The 23,925-nt window shown below is 44.1% G+C and overlaps 1 pseudogene; it reads left to right on the top strand.

Annotated features, from left to right (window-relative positions):
• The first annotated feature begins 10,061 nt into the window (after window positions 1-10,061).
• LOC139266262 (E3 ubiquitin-protein ligase DDB_G0292642-like) lies at window positions 10,062-23,656 on the top strand (annotated as a pseudogene).
• The last annotated feature ends 269 nt before the right edge of the window (window positions 23,657-23,925 follow it).

The raw sequence follows: 23,925 nt of genomic DNA, 5'->3' as shown, positions 1-23,925 counted from the left end.
TGGCACCTATGTCCTTCAGGACTTGGCCAGCTCAGTCAGTAGTGGTGCCACTGAACCACACTTTGTGATTGACACTGAAGTCCCCCACCCACATTATGTTCTGTGCCCTGCTACTCTCAGTGCTTCTTCCAAGTGGTGTTCAACATGGAGGATTACTGATTCATCAGCTGAGGGAGGGCTGTAGCTGATAATCAGCAGGAAGTTTCCTTACCCATGCTTGATCTGAAGCCATGAAACTTCATGGGGTCCAGCGTCCATGTTGAGGACTCCCAGGGCTTCTCACTCCCGACTGTGCCCTAGTGGGTCTGTCATGTCGGTGGAACATGACATGCCCAGGGATGGTGATGGAGGAGTCTGGGACATTGGCTGAAAGGAATGATTCTGTGAGTATGACAATGTCAAGCTGTTGCTTACAGCTCTCCCAATTTGGGCACATGTCCCCAGATGTTGGTGAGGTGGACTTTGCAGGGTTGACTCGGCTGGGTGTGCCATTGTGTCCGGGGCCAGTGCTGAGTGGTCCATCCGGTTTTATTTGTATTGTTTTTCGTAGCGTTTTTAAGAGGGCAGTTAAGAGTCAACCATGTTGCTGTGGGTCTGCAGTCACATATAGGCCAGACCAGGGAAGGACGGCAGATTTCCTTCCCTAAAGGACATTAATGAAACAGATAGGCTTTTACGACAATCCGATAGTTTAATGGTCATCATTATTGGCCCTAGGCTCCAGGGGGGTGACAGCCGCAAGGTGGGAGTTCCTGTGCCAGGCACGGAAGTCCTGTCCCGTGACCTATATTCGGCTTACCGCCCCCGATAGGAAGTGGAGTGCAAAATATTGCGCTCCATTTGGTCAGTGCGATGTGAGCGAGGCAGAAAGACTCTGTGAAGGGCGCTGCACTACACGGTGGAACACATAGCGCTGCCACGTAGACAGGGCCCTCCTCTTCTGTGGGTGGGAAATGGGGCCATCCCTGGACCACCAGGTTGCTGTGGCAGCAGCCCGGCACAAGCGGAGTGCCAGGCTGCAAGATCACGGCTCAGACCCCGCGATCGAGGTAGAAAACGGATGCAACCAGTAAGTCGTCCATTTTTTGTTACATTCTCTACCTCCTCTTTAATTATTGCCCCACGAGCAGCTTACAGCCCGGTATGCACACCGTGAAGCTGTCATGGGCATCACTCCCAACAGCTTCAAGGGGTGCTACCGAATTTTCGCTCCGGGGCAAAAACAGGTCGCTGCTTATGGTGATGATGTCTTCATCGCCAGTGCAGCAGAGCTGAGAGCTACCAATTACCACCAACACTATACATACACAGAATTTTGCAAGAGCCAGTAGTTAGGGGGCAATAATGGGAGGTGCAAACGTCGCAAATTTCTCCCCACTAGATATATAATTCCAGATTTATTTAATTAATTGAACTTAAATTCGTTAGCTGCGGTGGTGGGATTTGAACACACGATTATTTGTCTAAGTCTCCGGATTACTAATCGAGTAATCTAATAACTATGCTAACAATCCCTGTGCACTTGCAAGGTAGGTTGGTGTGAGGAGTGATGTGGAGGAGTAGGATTGGGAACACAGAGTGAGAGGGTTGAAGGGCATGCACATCAAGATTTAGGGCAATATGGCTTTGTACTCACCTTTTCTGACATCATGAGGTTGTTAAACCATTTCATACACTATATCCATGTCCTTTAAACAACACTTCTGCTGCTCATTTGTGCTATCTCGAGCCATATAGTTTTGTTCAGTACTGCTGGCCTCTTCCTCCCATGAGCAGGGTACAGGATGTCCCTGCAGGCTCTCACATCTTGGAGTAATATCTCTGAGGAGGCATTGCTAAATCTGGGGGCTAATTTTTGCCTTTGATTCTGCATATTTAAGGATTTAGTATTGTCAAAGTGTTATAGCGCAAACAATTCCCCTCTGTCACAATCTGGCTTCCCCCTCCACCAGCCTTCAAGTGACATCTATCCATTGCTCCTTTAAATATCTCAGCTGAAGTTGAGTCATCCGTGACTTTATTGGACCTGCTACAGTGAATTAGTCGAGAAACTCGCAAGTCTGATTTAATTGCAGTGGCTTCATTAAAAACCACTGCAAAATGTGCCTCTCCAACTTTCGGGTTCCCGACGCAATCCACGCTCCCCCCGACACACCCATTGCGACTCCAAGTTAAAAATTCAGCCCAAGTGTCCGGTCCAGTGTACTGTTTATCTCTATCGCAAAGAAGGGATAGTTAAGCTTATATCCTACTATAAATCTCCAGTGTATTATTGCTTGTATTTACTTATACATTCATTATTTAATTATTTTGGCAGATGTGGCCTAAGCCACATTTAACAAGTAACAAGGGACTTCTGTTTGATCCCTGGTCATGGGCACACTACAAATTACCTATATAGTGGGTATGTGAACGCACCCTCTGCATCATATCTGTGGGATTACTCTGAGATGTTGAACTTGAAAAAAATATCTAGAGTAAAAATCCAAAAATGCAACAGTGAGTTCAAGCTTTCGACCATGACTGGAAGATTAAAAAAAAATAATTTCTGAGAAAAAATTCAGTTGACAAACTGAGGATTCAAATCTCATTGATCATAGGATCATTTCAGTCCCCTGTTTGTCATTGGAGGATTTTTTTTCAAGAATTTTAAAACGACGACTAAAAGAATGCATAACAATAGGATAGTGGTTATGTTACTGGACTAGTAATTAAATGTCTGGATTAATAGAAACTTAGATAGAAATTTACAACGCAGGAGGAGGCCATTCCGGCCCATCGTGTCCGCGCTGGCTGACAAAGAGCCATGGTGAGAGAACCAACCAGAGGATCAAAACCTGCTTGACATCGTCCTCACCAATCTACCTGTCAGCAGCCCTAAAGGTTACATATAAACCTATGAACAATGACGGAAAGGCAAAGAGCACCCAGCCCAACCAATCCGCCTCACACAACTGCGTCACCCCTTATACTGAAACATTCTACACTCCATCCCAACCGGAGCCATGGGATCTCTGGGAGAGGCTGAAACCAGATAAAAACACAGGCCAATTTAGGGAGAAAAAAAATCTGGGAAAATTCCTCTCCAACCCATCCAGGCGATCGGAACTAGTCCAGGAAATTACCATGGCCATATTCTATTCCCTGCAGTACTTACCATTATATCTGCTCCGTCCAACAATGGTCATCCAGTCTAATCCCAATTACCAGCTCTAGGTCCGTAACCCTGCAGGTTACTGCATTTTAAGTGCCCATCCAACCATCTCTTAGAAGTGGTGAGGGTTTCTGCATCCACCGCTCTTCCAGGCAGCGAATTCCAGATCCCCACAACCCGCTGCGTAAAGAAGCTCCCCCTCAAATCCCCTCTAAACCTTCCATCACCCACCTTAAAACTATGCCCCCTCGTAATAGATCCCTCCACCAATGGAAATAGACCCTTACTATCCATTATGTCCAGGCCCCTCAATATTTTGTACACCTCAATGAGGTCTCCTCTCAACCTCCTCTGTTCCAATGAGAACAAACCCAGCCTATCCAATTTGTCCTCATAACTAAGATTCTCCATTCCAGGAATAAATCTCCTCTGCACCCTCTCTAGTGCAATCACGTCCTTCCTATAATACGGTGACCAGAACTGCCTGCAATACTCCAGCTGTGGCCTAACCAAAGTATTATACAATTTAAGCATAACCTCCCTGCTCTTATATTCTATGCCTCGCCCAATAAAGGCAAGCATTCCATATGCCTTCTTAAACACCTTATCCACCTGGCCTGCTACTTTCAGGGATCTGTGGACAAGCACTCCAAGGTCCCTTTGTTCATCTACACTATTAAGTGGCCTACCATTTAATGTGTATACCCGCTCCTTATTAGCCCTCCCAAAGTGCATCGCCTCACACTTCTCTGAATTAAATTCTATTTGCCACTACTCTGCCCACCTGACCAGTAGATTGATATCCTCCTGCAGCCCATGACTTTCCTCTTCATTATCAACCACACAGCCAATTTTAGTGTCGTCTGCAAACTTCTTAACCAAACTCTCTATATTCAAATCTAAATCGTTGATATATACCACAAAAAGCAAGGGTCCTAGTACTGAGCCCTGCGGAACCCCACTGGAAACATCCTTCAAGTCACAAAAACATCCATCATTCAGTACCCTTTGTTTCCTACCTCCAAGCCAATTTTGGATCCAACTTGACACTTTGCCTTGTATCCCATGGGCATTAACCTTTATGACCAGTCTACCATGTGGAATCTTATCAAAAGCTTTGCTAAAGTTCAAATATATTACATTGTCTGCACTACCCTCATTGACCCTCTTGGTTACCTCCGCAAAAAATTCAATCAGGCTAGTCAGACACGATTTTCACTTAACAAATCCATGCTGACTGTCCCTAATTAATCCTTGCCTTTCCAAATGCAGATTTATCCTGTCTTTCAGGATTTTTTCCAATAATTTTACCACCACTGAGGTTAGGCTGACAGGCCTATAATTACTCAGCTTGTCCCTTTTTTCCTTCTTAATCAAGGGTACTACATTAGCAGTCCTCCAATCCTCCGGCACCATGCCCAGATCCAAAGAGGACTGGAAAATGATGATCAAGGCCTCTGCTATTTCCTCTTTTACTTCGCTCAACAGCTTGGGATGCATTTCATCCGGGCCTGGGGACTTATCTACTTTCAAAGCTGCTAAACCCCTTAATACTTCCTCTCTCATTATATTTATTTCATCCAGAATATCACACTCCTCCTCGATAGCAGTATCTGCCTTGCCCCTTTCCTTTGTGAAAACAGATGCAAAGTATTCATTAAGAACCTTCCCAACATCTTCTGTCTCCACACAAAGATTACCCTCATGGTCTCTAATAAGTCCTACCCTTTCTTTAGTTACCCTCTTACTCTTAATATATTTATAGAACATCTTAAGGTTTTCCTTAATTTTACTGGCCAAGAGTTTCTCGTGCTCTCTCGTAGCATTCCGAATATCCTTTTTAATTTTGCCTCTTAACTTTTTATATTCCTCTGAAGATTCTATAGTATTTAGCCGTTGATATATGACATAAGCGTCCCTTTTTTTCTTAATCCTCCCCTGTAAGTCCCTAGACATCCAGGGGGCTCTAGAATTATTTTTCCCAGTCTTTTTCTTTAAAGGCACATGTAGCCTTCCGGATCTCCTCCTTAAATGCCTCCCACTGTTCCGACACTGATTTACCCACATGTAGCTGTTTCCAGTCCACCATGACAAATCACTCCTTATCTTAGCAAAATTAGCTTTTCCCCAATTCGGAACTTTTATTCCAGGCCTATTCTTGTCCTTATCCATAACCAACTTGAATCTGACTGAATTATGTTCACTGGCACCCAATGATCTGGAAGACATGAGTTCAAATCCCACCATAGCAGCTGGGGAATTTAAATTCAGTTAATGAAATAAATCTGGAATAAAAAAGCTAGTATCAGTAATGGTGACCATGAAACTACCAGATTGTCAAAAAAAAACATCTGGTTCACTAATGCTCTTTAGGGAAGGAAATCTGCCGTCCTTACCCGGTCTGGCCTATATATGACTCCAGACCCACAGCAATGTGGTTGACTCTTAACTGCCCTCTGAAATGGCTTAGTAAGCCACTCAGTTGTACCAAACCTCTACAAAAAGAACAACGGTTCTTCTCAAGAGCATTTAGGGATGGGCAATGAATTTGACATCGGCTGAGATATTTAAAGGAGCAATGGTAGATGTCACTTGAAGGCTGGTGGAGGGGGAAGCCAGATTGTGACAGAGGGGAATTGTTTGCGCTACAACACTTTGACAATGCTAAATCCTTAATTATGCAGAATCAAAGGCAAAAATGAACGAATAAAAAAATAGAATATTTGGGTTATTAAACAACATAGTTAGCATTTTAATCCGTTGATCCAACTTTAACTGTATGAAGTAGATTTTTGCCTTTACCTGCTGCTAAACAACACTTGAGAGGAGCAGACCAATGGTATCAGAACCCACCTGATGTTCCTTCCATTGAAATTATTGGAACAAGTGTGTGATACTCCCTGGCCAATTCTCATTTCTGCACTCTGCCCAGATAATGTCCAGGCAGTAAAGATGAAAATCTATCTAAACATAGAAACATAGAAACATAGAAAATAGGTGCAGGAGCAGGCCATTCAGCCCTTCTAGCCTGCACCGCCATTCAATGAGTTCATGGCTGAACATGAAACTTCAGTACCCCCTTCCTGCTTTCTCGCCATAACCCTTGATCCCCCGAGTAGTAAGGACTTCATCTAACTCCCTTTTGAATATATTTAGTGAATTGGCCTCAACTACTTTCTGTGGTAGAGAATTCCACAGGTTCACCACTCTCTGGGTGAAGAAGTTTCTCCTCATCTCGGTCCTAAATGGCTTACCCCTTATCCTCAGACTGTGACCCCTGGTTCTGGACTTCCCCAACATTGGGAACATTCTTTCTGCATCTAACCTGTCTAAACCCGTCAGAATTTTAAACGTTTCTATGAGGTCCCCTCTCATTCTTCTGAACTCCAGTGAATACAAGCCCAATTGATCCAATCTTTCTTGATAGGTCAGTCCCGCCATCCCGGGAATCAGTCTGGTGAACCTTCGCTGCACTCCCTCAATAGCAAGAATGTCCTTCCTCAAGTTAGGAGACCAAAACTGTACACAATACTCCAGGTGTGGCCTCACCAAGGCCCTGTACAACTGTAGCAACACCTCCCTGCCCCTGTATTCAAATCCCCTCGCTATGAAGGCCAACATGCCATTTGCTTTCTTAACCGCCTGCTGTACCTGCATGCCAACCTTCAATGACTGATGTACCATGACACCCAGGTCTCGTTGCACCTTCCCTTTTCCTAATCTGTCACCATTCAGATAATAGTCTGTCTCTCTGTTTTTACCACCAAAGTGGATAACCTCACATTTATCCACATTATACTTCATCTGCCATGCATTTGCCCACTCACCTAACCTATCCAAGTCACTCTGCAGCCTAATAGCATCCTCCTCGCAGCTCACACTGCCACCCAACTTAGTATCATCCGCAAATTTGGAGATACTGCATTTAATCCCCTCGTCTAAATCATTAATGTACAATGTAAACAGCTGGGGCCCCAGCACAGAACCTTGCGGCACTCCACTAGTCACTGCCTGCCATTCTGAAAAGTACCCGTTTACTCCTACTCTTTGCTTCCTGTCTGACAACCAGTTCTCAATCCACGTCAGCACACTACCCCCAATCCCATGTGCTTTAACTTTGCACATTAATCTCTTGTGTGGGACCTTGTCGAAAGCCTTCTGAAAGTCCAAATATACCACATCAACTGGTTCTCCTTTGTCCACTTTACTGGAAACATCCTCAAAAAATTCCAGAAGATTTGTCAAGCATGATTTCCCTTTCACAAATCCATGCTGACTTGGACCTATCATGTCACCATTTTCCAGATGCACTGCTATGACATCCTTAATAATTGATTCCATCATTTTACCCACTACTGAGGTCAGGCTGACCGGTCTATAATTCCCTGTTTTCTCTCTCCCTCCTTTTTTAAAAAGTGGGGTTACATTGGCTACCCTCCACTCCATAGGAACTGATCCAGAGTCAATGGAATGTTGGAAAATGACTGTCAATGCATCCGCTATTTCCAAGGCCACCTCCTTAAGTACTCTAGGATGCAGGCCATCAGGCCCTGGGGATTTATCTGCCTTCAATCCCATCAATTTCCCCAACACAATTTCCCGACTAATAAAGATTTCCCTCAGTTCCTCTTCCTTACTAGACCCTCTGACCCCTTTTATATCCGGGGTTGCTTTAGTTTCATTTTCGTTAAACTCAGTTCTCCTTCTGTTACCCATTCACTGCTACATTGGCTTGGTTACACTCAGCTCCATTGCATTTTAGACCTCTACATATGGATACCACCCCATGTAAAGTCTCTTCCACTTAGTCTTCCATTGCTGTTCAAAATTTGGAGAAACTGCCATATGGTGGTATTTAGTTGAAAGCAACCCAAATCATAAAAGGTAGATTCAGCGCCAAGGGCATCAAGTGCTGAAACACTTCCAGTTGGTTCAGTGATAAATGATCAAGTTTCTCTCGTCATCTTTTGAAGATGTTGATTCATGAATGGGTGCTGTTTCAACATGCAATATCCTTATAGTACCTCATCCAAGTGACTATATTTAATGTGCAAAGTCTAGACAAAGAGTGCCAGCAGATTGTTCAAATAAGTGGAACATCACAGCTGAAGCCAATTCTATCATCACCAAATATCCATACAGTTTTACTTTCCAGCAGGGTTTACTGGAAATTGAAAGAAAGGAGAACCTCATCTCATTGTTCCATTCCCTGCCCGAGAGTCTGATAATTTATCAGATACAATATGATAAATTGTATCATATTTATGGCTGTCTTCACTGAGATCCACTAACTCAGCATTGATCAGGAATTGAACCAGCGATTTTGCTGGTTTGGTATGGCTTTGTATAACTCATTAAGTCATAAAGGAAATTAACATTGAAATATAGTATTCAGTCTTGCAGCATACTTCTAGTGAAGTTTTTCAATCATCATCATCATCATAGGCAGTCCCTCGGAATCGAGGAAGACTTGCTTCCATTCTTAAAATGAGTTCTTAGGTGTCTGAACAGTCCAATACGAGAACCACAGTCTCTGTCACAGGTGGGACAGATAGTCATTGAGGGAAAGGGTGGGTGGGACTGGTTTGCCGCACGTTCTTTCCACTGCCTGAGCTTGATTTCTGCATGCTCTCGGCAACAAGACTCGAGCTGCTCAGCGCCCTCCCAGATGCACTTCCTCCAATTAGGGTGATCTTTGGCCAGGGTCTCGCAGGTGTCAGTGGGGATGTTGCATTTTATCAGGGAGGCTTTGAGGGTGTCCTTCTAATGTTTCCTCTGCCCACCTTTGGCCCATTTGCCTTGAAGGAGTTCCGAGAAGAGCGCTTGCTTTGGGAGTCTTGTGTCCGGCATGCGAATAATGTGGCCTGCCCAGCGAAACTGATGAAGTGTGGTCAGTGCTTCAATGCTGGGGATGTTGGCCTGGTTGAGGACGCTAATGTTGGTGTGTCTGTCCTCCCAGGGGATTTGTAGGATCTTGCGGAGACATCGTTGGTGGTATTCCTCCAGCAACTTGAGGTGTCTACTGTACATGGTCCATGTCTCTGAGCCATACAGGAGGGCCATATAGTATTCAGCCCTGCGGCATACATCTATTAAAGTTATTCAATGGAAATCGGATGAATTCTATAACAGACAGGTGGTCAACTCTGCGGATTTACTGCACAAATGGTGAAGATGAAAATTTCCCCTGTTGCATGGGGTCAGGAAGTGAAGACATTGGCAGAAATGCTGTGGCTGTGTTGGAACAGGTAGGAGCGGAACCGTGCAAATACAGTCCTACGGAGCTGGACAATAGGGACATTAGAGGATGGGCATGGCTGATTGTCTGGAATGCCACAGAGCGATCAAGGAGAACAAGGATGTACAATGCACTGTGGTTGCAGTCACCGATGGTGTCATTTGTGACTTTGACGAAGGTGGAAGCTAGATTAAATTCACTCTGAGAAATTTTTGGAGAGGTGGGCACAGAGTCGGGAGTCACTGGGAGAGGTGGGCACCGAGTCAGAAGTCACTGGGAGAGGTGAGCACAGAGTTGAGAAGTCATTGGGAGAGGTGGGCACAGAGTCGGGAAGCTACAACACCTTCAGTGGCAAAATATCTCCTCCATTGGATATTTGTAAAAGTACAATAAATAACGCACTAGAATCGCCTATAGAGGAGGGATTTCCCGGTACAGTCAACAGTTTCTGAAATCATTGTGGCTAAAAGAAAATGAAACTGAAACGCTACCAACTCTAAACAACAACTTTGTCTGACGGTTTGGTGCGATTGGTCCGTGGGAGGGCCGTTCATTCGATTGGTTTTGCTCAATCTAAATTCGGATATTTTATTTTGTGGAAACTCCCTGTTGTTCCGAAGTGGGCGAGGCCTTTGGGCACATCTGTAGGGACCGAGGCAGTGGAGCAGGATGACAGACCCTGTCCCGGAGAAGCGCTACGATCCCAAAGACAGCACTTTGAAATTTGTAAATAGAAAGGACGAGATCACAGGTAAAATACCAAACGGTTCATGGCAGTAACATGGCAGCTTGAAAATAAAGACAGGGATGTTTACTTGGAGCGAGTTTAACATCACTAAACTCTAATCGTAGCATTCTGTTTCTCCAGTAAGTTTTGGATGATGAATTCTAATATTCATTCGCACGCCGTTTGGATGCGATAGTTACCTTTTTTGTAACAAAGTGACGCATTTGCAACTTTCTGACTGACAAAAAGATGAAGGATTACAATTACATTTTAGTTGATACTGCTACATTTTAAAGGGGCATTTCCTTAATTTAAAATGCTCGGATACTTTTTTTTGAAGGATAAAGTTAGACGAGTACTTTCAGAATGGTGATAACACTTGCAAGTCACAACAGGACACAATCGAGTTAATAATTCCGTTTTGGGTAAGCAATAAAAGAAAATGAATTGTCAAACACGTTTTCATTGGAAGTACTGCTCCTTTAATCGCCATCATTTGCAACTTCTCCATTTAGGTCAAGTTTCTTTGAACCATTTCAGCATTTTTAAAACTCTTCTTTCGTGTGGTAGTAGCAAAGCAAATCAAATGGCAATATCTAAGCCAAAGCTGCCTGTGTAACAGTGTGGAGATCTTGTAGACTGCGAATTTCCTCTGAGGGCAGTGCTCAATGATGTGCTCCAGGGTCTGATTAGTAGCTCCACAGTCACATGATGGGGATGCTTTAATCTTCCATCTATGGAGAAGGTGGCAGTATCTACCATGACCAGTTCTGAGACAGTTGATGGTTGTCCACTGTTTGCGAGGAAGGTTTGATCCTTCAGGTTGTACTGTGGGGTCCTCTAAGAAATCCATTCGATATGTCACAGTTCTTCCCAGCATTTCATCATCAATCATCAAGGCTCAGGGGAGATCACTGAAGGGCTTCGGTGATGGTCCAAAATGGCCACCTAGAGTTGAGACGGGTTGGTGATAGATTGTTCATGTCAGCCTGGATAGGCATATTTGTGGCGTAGGTGTGGTGGTGCGATGTTTGCAAGCACAGGCAGCCAAGGTGTTGGTATTGACAAACGCATACAGGTGAAAATTCTCATGGTAGAGTTCAGCTGGACATCAACAGATTTGACATGTGGACTTGATAGCCATGCCGGAGAGCAGCACTCCGCTGTTGAGTGCAACAGTGCAAATGCTGCCACTTGGAGGGTTTGAGTGTTTGCTCCCCATGTGGATCTGACGAGTTTCTGGATCAAGTTGACCCTACTCTTTAGTTTCTTCCCAAGGTTCTGGAGATGTTGTCTTTACTAGCAACTCATTTCAACTAAAAGGCTTTTAAAGAATGTGTGGGTAGCATTTTCATTACTTTTATTTAAACCTTAGACTTTTTTTCATAATTGAAATGAAAAATGTCCATTTCAGGAGATGATAACCCAGATGTCTGAGAGTGGAAATGTCCTGCGGACATGCTGTGGACCCCAATTCACTCACTGGATGGTGTCGGAGCCTGATCAGTGTCTCTAGCATTCCATTTGTACATGTTTCTGTTTGATTTCATTTCTTGCTTGATCTGTTTTTTAAGTGATTGCTAAAAGTGATAATTTCACAATATCATTTTTGAATCCTATTCTAGGGTAATTTCACATTCCACTGCCCTGCTGAAAAGGAAGGCACTAAGGAGAAGCTATGGCCTTACGTGGAGGTTCGCAGACATGCGCTGTTGACTAATGAGGAGCAGCAGTATTTTGAAGAGAAGGTTGCCACACTCGCTGCAGCAAAGTACTGTGAATACAAATGGGTAATCGAGCCCCAGCAATTTACCTTTATAGTTAGTAATTATAGGGGTCATTACAGGAATTGAGAAAGTTCTGAAGGTCAGGATAGAGTGAGGTTATAGAAGAGTAAGGCGATCAGCGCTGTTCATTCAGGCAGGACAGTAGGAGTGTTTGTCTGCCATTAAGAATCACTTTTTAAAAGAGGCAATTAAAACATAAACGGGGTATTTGTCATGGCATTTTCCATGGCGAGAAGGAGTGAACAAGCTGGGGCTCTTTTCTCTAGAAAAGAGAAGACTGAGTGGTGACCTAATGAAGTATTTAAAATTATGAAGGTGCTTGATATGGTAAACGTAGAGAAGATGTTTACACTGCCATGTAGTGTTGTTACCACAAACCTTTGGCTATTAGTTTAATTCTTATTATGGACAATGGATTTCTGGTATAATCTCTGCATTTATGTTTATTGGGGGGGTCTGTGTTCTACTGTTCATGGGGAAGGTGTGTGTGTGTGGGAGCAGGATGCAGGGGTGCAATTTGTATTGTGCTCCCAGTGATGATACATCTGCTCAATGGGGGAATTTGCTTAAGGTGTCAATCATGCTCTCAAATATTCCTCCCAGCTGTGCGGAAGGAATCAGCTGTTCTTCAGGTGCAGCACGTAAGCACATTGGCCATTGAATCAACTGAAAGGAATTATCCTTATTCAACTGAATCGGTCTTTCCTCACAACCCAGCCCTTTGACACTGAAGATCAGTCTCCTGCTTTGCCTCCAACAGTTGAATGGTTTCCATGTATCTCAATGACCAGAATTGGATGCAGTACTCAAGGTGTGGTCTGATCAGAGCACGTCACAATTTGATCTTGACTTCCTATGACTTGTGGGCCAAAATTTCCCTGTCTTGAGCATGTGGGTTTGGGGGGGTGTCAGGAAAAATTGCAAAACCGCTGTCATCTCGCTGAATTTCACAGTTAACTCGGGCGCATTACACAGTGCGCCACAGACTTGCTCAGCAGAGGTGTGCCATGTCATTGAAATACTTAAATGCTTATTGAGAGACCCTTAAGAGGCTCTTTAACAGCAGCTTTTAGCTTTAACCTCTGGAGCACGGGACTCACATAACTCAGGAACCTCGCATGTGTAGGGGAAGCGAAGCTCAGTGGCCATTGTGCGAATCCATTAATTGACAGCTGGAAAAACACATTATTGCTCCCACATTACACCTGATTACTTGGCTAATGGAAAGGCTCTTGCTGACTCCCATTTTGTGCAGAGATTTAGCTGTCAGCAGTTGCAGGTCATATCTGCAACAACAGAAGCCACTCTCACCACACTGCTTGTCACCATCACTACATTGAGGGATCTCCATTTTACCTGCCATTTATTACACCAGTATGGGTGCCGCTTATGCTGTCTAACCTTTGACCTCAGAATGGGACTAAGATGTGCTCTTACTGCCTGCACCAGAATTTCAAGGGGGGCATCGTTGAATCTTGGTGTGGGCCTCTGCCTTGTCTCCATGACCTATAGTTTTATCAGTTTTATCACTCTAATCAGACTGCCTTTTTAATACACTTTGACCTTTTAGAATTTTGCTGTAGAATGGCCCTTTTTGTTTTTTGCCTTGGGTTTCTCTGCCCTCCACTTTTACTCATCTCCTTTCTGTCTTTTGCTTCTGTCTCCATCTTGTTTGCCTCTGTCTCCCTGCATTGGTTCCCATCCCCCTGCCATATTAGTTTAACTCCTCCCCAACAGCACTAGCAAACACTCCCCCTAGGACATTGGTTCCAGTCCTGCCTAGGTGCAGACCATCCGGTTTGTACTGGTCCCACCTCCCCCAGAACTGGTTCCAGTGTTCCAGGAATTTGAATCCCTCCCTGCTGCACCACTGCTCAAGCCACGTATTCATCTGAGCTATCCTGCAATTCCTACTCTGACTAGCACATGGCACTGGTAGCAATCCCGAGATTACTACTTTTGAGGTCCTACTTTTTAATTTAGCTCCTAGCTCCTTAAATTTGTCTCGTAGGACCTCATCCTGTTTTTTACCTATATTGTTGGTACCAATGTGCACCACAACAACTGGCTGTTCACCCTCCCTTTTCAGAATGTCCTGCAGTGATTCCATTAACAACCACAAACTCCTAGGAGCAATGGTATTCTACTCTTCAGACAATTTCTTATCTATTTCCAAGGTGCACCCTGGATACCCACAGCTTTGAGATTAACTAGAATCCTTTCATGTGGAACTTTGTTAAATGCCTCTTGGAAATTAGATACACTACTTCTTTGGACTTTCCACTTGGGTGGTTGCTTCCTTGAAGAAGTTGAGAAAGTTGGTTAGTCATGGTCTTCTCCTTCTGAATTGATGTTGGCTGTTATTTAAATAGGTTATTGTTCAAATAATCCTCAAATTTACTTGTAATATTTTACTGTTTATTTTACATAGAATTGAAGTAAGGCTAAGGAATCTATAGTTGCTCTTGTCTGTCTTGTCACTCTTTTTGAAAAACAGGCACCATGTTAGCCTGTTTCCAGTCTACTGGTACCTCCCCAGTGTCCATTCACTCCCTTATAATGAATGTCAATACCATTCATTCCCAGTGATCATTTTGAGTCCTTTTAGTCTATCTATGACCTCCAACTCATTGACATCAAAGTTACTATTTTTGTCTAAATTATCTCATTTTGGGAGAACATGATGCTTATGTTTTCCCTTGTGCAAACTTATAGTATTCATTCATAGAAACATAGAAACATAGAAAATAGGTGCAGGAGTAGGCCATTCGGCCCTTCTAGCCTGCACCGCCATTCAATGAGTTCATGGCTGAACATTCAACTTCAGTACCCCATTCCTGCTTTCTCGCCATACCCCTTGATCCCCCTAGCAGTAAGGACCTCATCTAACTCCTTTTTGAATATATTTAGTGAATTGGCCTCAACAACTTTCTGTGGTAGAGAATTCCACAGGTTCACCACTCTCTGGGTGAAGAAGTTCCTCCGCATCTCGGTCCTAAATGGCTTACCCCTTATCCTTAGACTGTGACCCCTGGTTCTGGACTTCCCCAACATTGGGAACATTCTTCCTGCATCTAACCTGTCTAACCCCGTCAGAATTTTATATGTTTCTATGAGGTCCCCTCTCATTCTTCTGAACTCCAGTGAATACAAGCCCAGTTGATCCAGTCTTTCTTGATAGGTCAGTCCCGCCATCCCGGGAATCAGTCTGGTGAACCTTCGCTGCACTCCCTCAATAGCAAGAATGTCCTTCCTCAGGTTAGGAGACCAAAACTGTACACAATACTCCAGGTGTGGCCTCACCAATGCCCTGTACAACTGTAGCAACACCTCCCTGCCCCTGTACTCAAATCCCCTTGCTATGAAGGCCAACATGCCATTTGCTTTCTTAACCGCCTGCTGCACCTGCATGCCAACCTTCAATGACTGATGTACCATGACACCCAGGTCTCTTTGCACCTCCCCTTTTCCTAATCTGTCACCATTCAGATAATAGTCTGTCTCTCTGTTTTTACCACCAAAGTGGATAACCTCACATTTATCCACATTATACTTCATCTGCCATGCATTTGCCCATTCACCTAACCTATCCAAGTCGCTCTGCAGCCTCACAGCATCCTCCTCGCAGCTCACACTGCCACCCAACTTAGTGTCATCCGCAAACTTGGAGATACTACACTCAATCCCCTCATCTAAATCATTAATGTACAGTGTAAACAGCTGGGGCCCCAGCACAGAACCCTGCGGTACCCCACTAGTCACTGCCTGCCATTCTGAAAAGTACCCATTTACTCCTACTCTTTGCTTCCTGTCTGACAACCAGTTCTCAATCCATGTCAGTACACTACCCCCAATCCCATGTGCTCTAACTTTGCACATCAATCTCTTGTGTGGGACCTTGTCGAACGCCTTCTGAAAGTCCAAATATACCACATCAACTGGTTCTCCCTTATCCACTCTACTGGAAACATCCTCAAAAAATTCCAGAAGATTTGTCAAGCATGATTTCCCTTTCACAAATCCATGCTGACTTGGACCTATCATGTCACCTCTTTCCAAATGCACTGCTATGACATCCTTAATAATTGATTCCATCATTTTACCCACTACCGATGTCAGGCTGACCGGTCTATAATTCCCTGTTTTCTCTCTCCCTCCTTTTTTAAAAAGTGGGGTTACATTGGCTACCCTCCACTCCATAGGAACTGATCCAGAGTCAATGGAATGTTGGAAAATGACTGTCAACGCATCCACTATTTCCAAGGCCACCTCCTTAAGTACTCTGGGATGCAGTCCATCAGGCCCTGGGGATTTATCGGCCTTCAATCCCATCAATTTCCCCAACACAATTTCCCGGCTAATAAGGATTTCCCTCAGTTCCTCCTCCTTACTAGACCCCCCGACCCCTTTTATAACCGGAAGGTTGTTCGTGTCCTCCTTCGTGAATACCGAACCAAAGTACTTGTTCAATTGGTCCGCCATTTCTTTGTTCCCCGTTATGACTTCCCCTGATTCTGACTGCAGGGGACCTACGTTTGTCTTTACTAACCTTTTTCTCTTTACATATCTATAGAAACTTTTGCAATCCGTCTTAATGTTCCCTGCAAGCTTCTTCTCATACTCCATTTTCCCTGCCCTAATCAAACCCTTTGTCCTCCTCTGCTGAGTTCTAAATTTCTCCCAGTCCCCAGGTTCGCTGCTATTTCTGGCCAATTTGTATGCCACTTCCTTGGCTTTAATACTATCCCTGATTTCCCTTGATAGCCACGGTTGAGCCACCTTCCCTTTTTTATTTCTATGCCAGACAGGAATGTACAATTGTTGTAGTTCATCCATGCGGTCTCTAAATGTCTGCCATTGCCCATCCACAGTCAACCCCTTAAGTATCATTCGCCAATCCATCTCAGCCAATTCACGCCTCATACCTTCAAAGTTAGCCTTCTTTAAGTTCTGGACCATGGTCTCTGAATTAACTGTTTCATTCTCCATCCTAATGCAGAATTCCACCATATTATGGTCACTCTTCCCCAAGGGGCCTCGCACAACGAGATTGCTAATTAATCCTTTCTCATTACATAACACCCAGTCTAAGATGGCCTCCCCCCTAGTTGGTTCCTCGACATATTGGTCTAAAAAACCATCCCTTATGCACTCCAGAAAATCCTCCTCCACCGTATTGCTTCCAGTTTGGTTAGCCCAATCTATGTGCATATTAAAGTCACCCATTATAACTGCTGCACCTTTATTGCACGCACCCCTAATTTCCTGTTTGATGCCCTCCCCAACATCACTACTACTGTTTGGAGGTCTGTACACAACTCCCACTAACGTTTTTTGCCCTTTGGTGTTCTGCAGCTCTACCCATATAGATTCCACATCATCCAAGCTAATGTCCTTCCTAACTATTGCCTTAATCTCCTCCTTAACCAGCAATGCTACCCCACCTCCTTTTCCTTTTATTCTATCCTTCCTGAATGTTGAATACCCCTGGATGTTGAGTTCCCAGCCCTGCTCATCCTGGAGCCACGTCTCCGTAATCCCAATCACATCATATTTGTTAACATCTATTTGCACAGTTAATTCATCCACCTTATTGCGGATACTCCTTGCATTAAGACACAAAGCCTTTAGGCTTGTTTTTTTAACACCCTCTGTCCTTTTAGAATTTTGCTGTACAATGGCCCTTTTTGTTCTTTGCCTTGGGTTTCTCTGCCCTCCACTTTTCCTCATCTCCTTTCTGTCTTTTGTTTTTGCCTCCTTTTTGTTTCCCTCTATCTCCCTGCATTGGTTCCCATCCCCCTGCCATATTAGTTTAACTCCTCCCCAACAGCACTAGCAAACACTCCCCCGAGGACATTGGTTCCGATTCTGCCCAGGTGCAGACCGTCCGGATTGTACTGGTCCCACCTCCCCCAGAACCGGTTCCAATGCCCCAGGAATTTGAATCCCTCCCTGCTGCACCATTGCTCAAGCCACGTATTCATCTGAGCTATCCTGCGATTCCTACTCTGACTAGCACGTGGCACTGGTAGCAATCCCGAGATTACTACTTTTGAGGTCCTACTTTTTAATTTAGCTCCTAGCTCCTTAAATTCATTTCGTAGGAACTCATCCCTTTTTTTACCTATGTCATTGGTACCAACGTGCACCACGACAACTGGCTGTTCTCCCTCCCTTTTTAGAATGTCCTCCACCCACTCCGAGACATCCTTGACCCTTGCACCAGGGAGGCAACATACCATCCTGGAGTCTCGGTTGCGGCCGCAGAAACGCCTATCTATTCCCCTTACAATTGAATCCCCTATCACTATCGCTCTTCCACTCTTTTTCCTGCCCTCCTGTGCAACAGAGCCAGCCACGGTGCCATGAACTTGGCTGCTGCTGCCCTCCCCTGATGAGTCATCCCCCTCAACAGTACTCAAAGCGGTGTATCTGTTTTGCAGGGGGATGACCACAGGGGACCCCTGCACTACCTTCCTTGCACTACTCTTCCTGCTGGTCTTCCATTCCCTCGCTGGCTGTGGACCCTTCTCCTGCAGTAAGACCAACTCGCTACACGTGATACTCACGTCATTCTCAGCATCGTGGATGCTCCAGAGTGAATCCACCTTCAGCTCCAACTCCGCAACGCGGACCGTCAGTAGCCGGAGGTGGACACACTTCCCGCACATGTAGTCGTCAGGGACACTGGTGTTGTCCCCGTGTTCCCACATGGTACAGGAGGAGCATATCACGTGACCGAGCTGTCCTGCCATGACTTAACCCTTAGATACACTTAAATTGCCGACAACAATGTTAAAAGTTACTGACTAATAAAGAAAAAGAAAAACTACTCACCAATCAGCAGCCAATCACTTACCACGTTGGCTGTGACGTCACCTTTTGATTTCCTTCTACTTTTTTGCCTTCTCTCCCAGCTGGAGCTGCACCGCTACGCCTCTCTGGACTCCCGCCTCTCTCGACGCTCCCCGGATTGCTGAGCCTTTTATAGGCCGCTGCCTCTCTGGACTCCCGCCTCTCTCGACGCTCCCCGGATTGCTGAGCCTTTTATAGGCCGCTGCCTCTCTGGACTCCCGCCTCTCTCGACGCTCCCCGGATTGCTGAGCCTTTTATAGGCCGCTGCCTCTCTGGACTCCCGCCTCTCTCGACGCTCCCCGGACTGCTGAGCCTTTTACAGGCCGCTGCCTCTCTGGACTCCCGCCTCTCTCGACGCTCCCCCAGAAGCCCTAATATCTTGGGGTAAAGGTTATTTTTTACATTCGTTTTGCACCCAGATACCAGAGCAATAGGCTGAACCACCGCAAAAGATCGGGGAATTTTAACTTTAAGTGAGTTACGCCCCAAAACAGTAACTTTTGGGTTTTCCACGATATTTTATGTTGGTTTAAGATTCAATTTGCCCGGATCAAGCCCCACCTCAAAACTGGCTACGCCCCCAGGTCGACATTGCGAGTTTCCACTGATTGCACTGGTTAGGGAAGGCTTTTCAAATTATGTAATTTTCGTAGGCACACGGGCACTAGTAGGATGTTTTAAAACATTTTACATATCAAAAACTTTAATTTACTAAGGAACTGACTGGTGTATACCAATGAAACTAGTACACGGTTCAGTATAGTTCTTTTCAGTCATTTTAAATGAGGTTTCTCCCAGCTGGAGGACTGGACACTTATTAAAATGCGTAAATTATATGATCAACCCATTTTCAGCTGTATTAATAAAACTGCACCAGGTTACCATTCTTAAATATTTCAAGGAATATCTTTTAATGGAAAGAAAAAAAATTGCATTCTATTACACTGCCCACTTGTGCTGGTTCATGGAAGATTTTACATTTGTGATAATTCAAATGCATTTTAAGCAGAAATTGAATTCAATTTGCCAGAGTTATCTGCGCCGTTTTTTTGGCACGTGCCGCTTTTTCTGGCCTAAATTTAAATATCCCAAGTTTCCCCAAAGATTGTGCGCCAGCGTAATTGAGTTAGTTACAATTTTTTTAGGTTAGTTTTTTTGCGTCCTTGGGGGCGGAACCTGCCATCCGCACCAATTCTGGCCATTTAAGCAAGTTTGGCCAGCTCAGATTTACTCCAATTTTTCTTGGAATGGCGTATGTGACCATTCTGGAAAAACCTTCTGGGCAGTTAAGAAAATCGGCGCAAGTAAGAGAATCAGTGCAACAAATGCAGTTCCACGGCCCGGACAGCAGCAGCTGAGAGGGAGAGAGTGTGGGAAAGGAGAGGGGCGGGAGACCTTTCGGCCAGAGTTAGGAGCGGCACCGGGCACCGGGAGGGGAGGGAAGCCTTTCGACCAGGGCTAGCAGCGGTAACCGGCATCGGGAGCGGCGGGGGGGAGGCAGACCTTTCGGCCAGGGCTACAGCGGCACCCAGCACCGGCACCAGGAGGCCTTTCGGCCAGGGTTAGGAGCGGCACCCGGCACTGGGAGGGGAGGTTAGGGAGGGATAGACTTTTGGCATAAACACTTTAATACTTTAATGCTGGCATGTTGCTGCAGTGTGCAAGGTGCTTGTGCAGATTGCTATGAGCTGGCCAGAATGTGTTGTATGTTTCACTTTTCATCCTCAGCCTGCATTACCCTGGCAACCTGATCTTTTTGGCGCAGATCTTAGGCTCCACCTCCAAAGCTAAAAGACAGGCTAGGCAGTGCCAAAATCAACAATTCAAACGGGGAAAGTTGGATGATTTTTTTTAGCGTAGTTGGGCCCCCAAAAAATGGGCTTACCTCTTCAAATTCGGCAAAAAATGACTTGTGGAAAACTGAGCCCTATAGCCCTGAGTGCCCGCCCTCACTTTCAAGCTATTTGAAGCTTTTATGATTTTATCTCTTTAACAACCCTCTTATTGTTCAAATACTGAAATAATTTTTTTGATATCTTTGTCTCTGCAGTTGGATAAAGTTAATCAGCTTTATTGGTGTTCTGGCAAAATATCTATTAAACTTGGTCCAGTTGGAGACCATGTTGCAGTTGCCATATACTTAAGGAGCCCACTGAGTACTACCTAGAACTTCAGTTTAGGAGATGACGTGACCAAGTTAAAGTCCTTACCAAGCACAGCAAGAGCACAATAGTATGGAGCAGGGTTAATGTGAAGCAAAGGATTCTTGCAGAATGATCTATTTAAGGGGGAGAAAGTCTCTCTGGAACTGCTGGTTGTCAGGAGCTCACCAAAATTTACTGAGTTATATTGACTTGGAACTGATTTGTCTGTGGCTTTGAAGATCAGTTGCTCTAAATTATTTTCCAATCAACTACAAGAGCTATCTTGAACATATCCACTGCAACTTAGAAATGGCTTAAGAAATGTTCCACTTTTTTTTACAGGTGTGTGTAGCAATAGATGACAAATAAACAACAATTCTACATGATTGCTGCCTTCCCTCAAGTCCTGGGCACCGTCAGCTGCACACAGTTAGAGATTAGGATGCCTGGGGTCATTCTCTGGTTTGAACCTTTGGTTACACTGCAGATCAATATAAAGGAACACCCACCCAGATGGTGACTGCAGTAGATACCTATTTGACTAAAGGATTAAGCAGCATAGGAATATCACTCCTGAACGCTCTGACTGATCCGTGATATAGCTAATTGCTTAGAAAAGGTGGCCTTAGAGAAAGAAAATACATATAATTTTTATACTGTGGTAGTGATTTCATATCCAAATTGTAGCAATCCTTTAACTTTTACGGATCATTAAAAAACTGATAATATAGGGGAAAAGGGGAAATATTGCAAACAAATTAATTTCGCAAATGTTGTATTAAAGATGTGTATACGAATGCAAAGATGTTTTCAATACTAAAAAGGTTAGTACCAGCATATTTTTTAACTGTTCATTTCATTATTCTGTCTTTTTTTAAGTGTCCTGGATGTAAAAGTTGTGTAGAGCGAAAAGACCTGACAAACCTGGCGGTGAAATGTTCAATCTGCACGGTCGAGAAAGGGAAGTGTTATGAATTCTGCCGGCAATGTATGAAGGAGTGGAAGGGTCGAGCACCACGCTCTGATCGATGTGACAATGAAGGATGCATCAACCTCCAGTGGACACCCTGAAAAACTGTGGCACAAAAGTCATATCCTACAGCAACATTCAGAACTGTCCTAAAATCCTACATGTGGGGTGCTCATAGAGCATGAAGATATGTGCAAATATGTCATGTGCACCAGATGTCATGTGGAATTTTGCTTTGTTTGCCTTCAGACTGAAGAAATTTGCAGCAAATCATCTGGCTTCGGTGCTGCTTGTGCTAAACCTATGGCCCCAAAGCAAACAAGTATTCCTGTGTGGAATCGCACTTCAAATCCCACTACAAATCCTACTCCAAATCACACTCCAAATGCCACTCCAAATCCCACCTCAAATTCTACTCCAAATTCTGCTGAAACTTCTGGGTGTACAATTAATTAAGCAAATAATCAGAGTCTAAGATTGCACGAAAATATGAAGAGGCTGATCACATAAGTAGCTCATGGTCTACAGGGCTGTAGTAATACCCGCCCTCCTGTATGACTCAGAGACATGGACCATGTGCAGTAGACACCTCAAGTCGTTGGAGAAATACCACCAACGATGTCTCCGCAAGATCCTACAAATCCTCTGGGAAGACAGATGCACCAATATCAGCCAATATCAATGTCCTTGTCCAGGCTAACAGCCCCAGCATTGAAGCACTGACCACACTCGATCAGCTCCGCTGGGCAGGCCACATTGTTCGCATGCCAGACACGAGACTCCCAAAGCAAGTGCTCTACGTGGAGCTCCTTCATGGCAAACGAGCCAAAGGTGGGCAGCGGAAGGGTTACAAGGACACCCTCAAAGCCTCTCTGATAAAGTGCGACAGGGACACCTGGGAGTCCCTGGCCAAAGACCGCCTTAAGTGGAAAAAGTGCATCCGGGAGGGCGCTGAGCACCTCGAGTCTCAATGCCGAGAAAGGCAAACCAGTCCCACCCACCCCTTCCCTCAATGACTATCTGTCCCACCATGACAGAGTCTGTGGCTCTCGTATTGGACTGTTCAGCCACCAAAGAACTCACTTCACAAGTGAAAGCAAGTCTTCCTCGATTCTGAGGGACTGCCTATGATGATGATGATGATGAAGTCAAACAATGTCGCAATGCATGACATTTATTTTTGCTGATCAATCTTACCCTAGTTTCCTCAGTGTTATAAGGAACTATATTTTGATAAGCTAATCATATGATGGTTTGTTTTGTTCTGATGATACTATGGTAAGGGATGTTACCAAGTAAACAAACAGTTATTATAATTGGTATTTCATATTGCTAATAAAATTATTTCATAAATTTTTCATTTCTGAATTAATGTGGACTACAGCATTTGTACTATATAAGGTCAGTGTAAGTGTGACAAATGTCAAAGTCTCACTTTTCCTTTTTCTATACTTTATTTTATACATGGATGTAGGTGAAACTTTATAGCTGTTGTTTGTCACCATTACAAATGCAAGTGGGGTATATTTTCAACAGTTGCGTTGCGCTCATACAAATGCTTAATGCACTCATGCTAATTCCCTCTCCTTGCTTGTTCAATGTTAAACCATTTAAAATAAACATTTAATTTTAAAAGTGTTAAGGTGTACGTTGAAAAAAAATACTGCACAAATATGCATAAATATACTGTTGGTGCACTATCCTATAAAAGAAATGTTGAGAACATACATAATTGCTATCTGCATATATTGAAAAATTCAAGTTACACCTGAGCTGTTAAATATTTGTCAGTTTATTGTTTCAACTTGTATTCTATTTCTTTGTAATGTTTGGTTTCTTGAAATAAAATATATAAAGGGAAGGAATTTGGCACAAATTTGTTAAATGTTTTATATGGGAACAGCACACAATTGACAAAAATGCCTCCAGTATATATGGAAACAGATGGATAGGAGTTACAAGCTGAGTAACTAAGGATTATTTCAGGCATATAAAACTAACCTGGTAAAAAATATGAGTACACTGAAGAATTTATTTTAATTGGAATACT

The sequence above is a fragment of the Pristiophorus japonicus genome, chromosome 6 (genome assembly GCF_044704955.1).
Source record: "Pristiophorus japonicus isolate sPriJap1 chromosome 6, sPriJap1.hap1, whole genome shotgun sequence".
Classification (NCBI taxonomy): domain Eukaryota; kingdom Metazoa; phylum Chordata; class Chondrichthyes; family Pristiophoridae; genus Pristiophorus; species Pristiophorus japonicus.
Note: the sequence above shows the minus strand (reverse complement) of the source record. Positions and strands in the feature narration are given on the sequence as shown.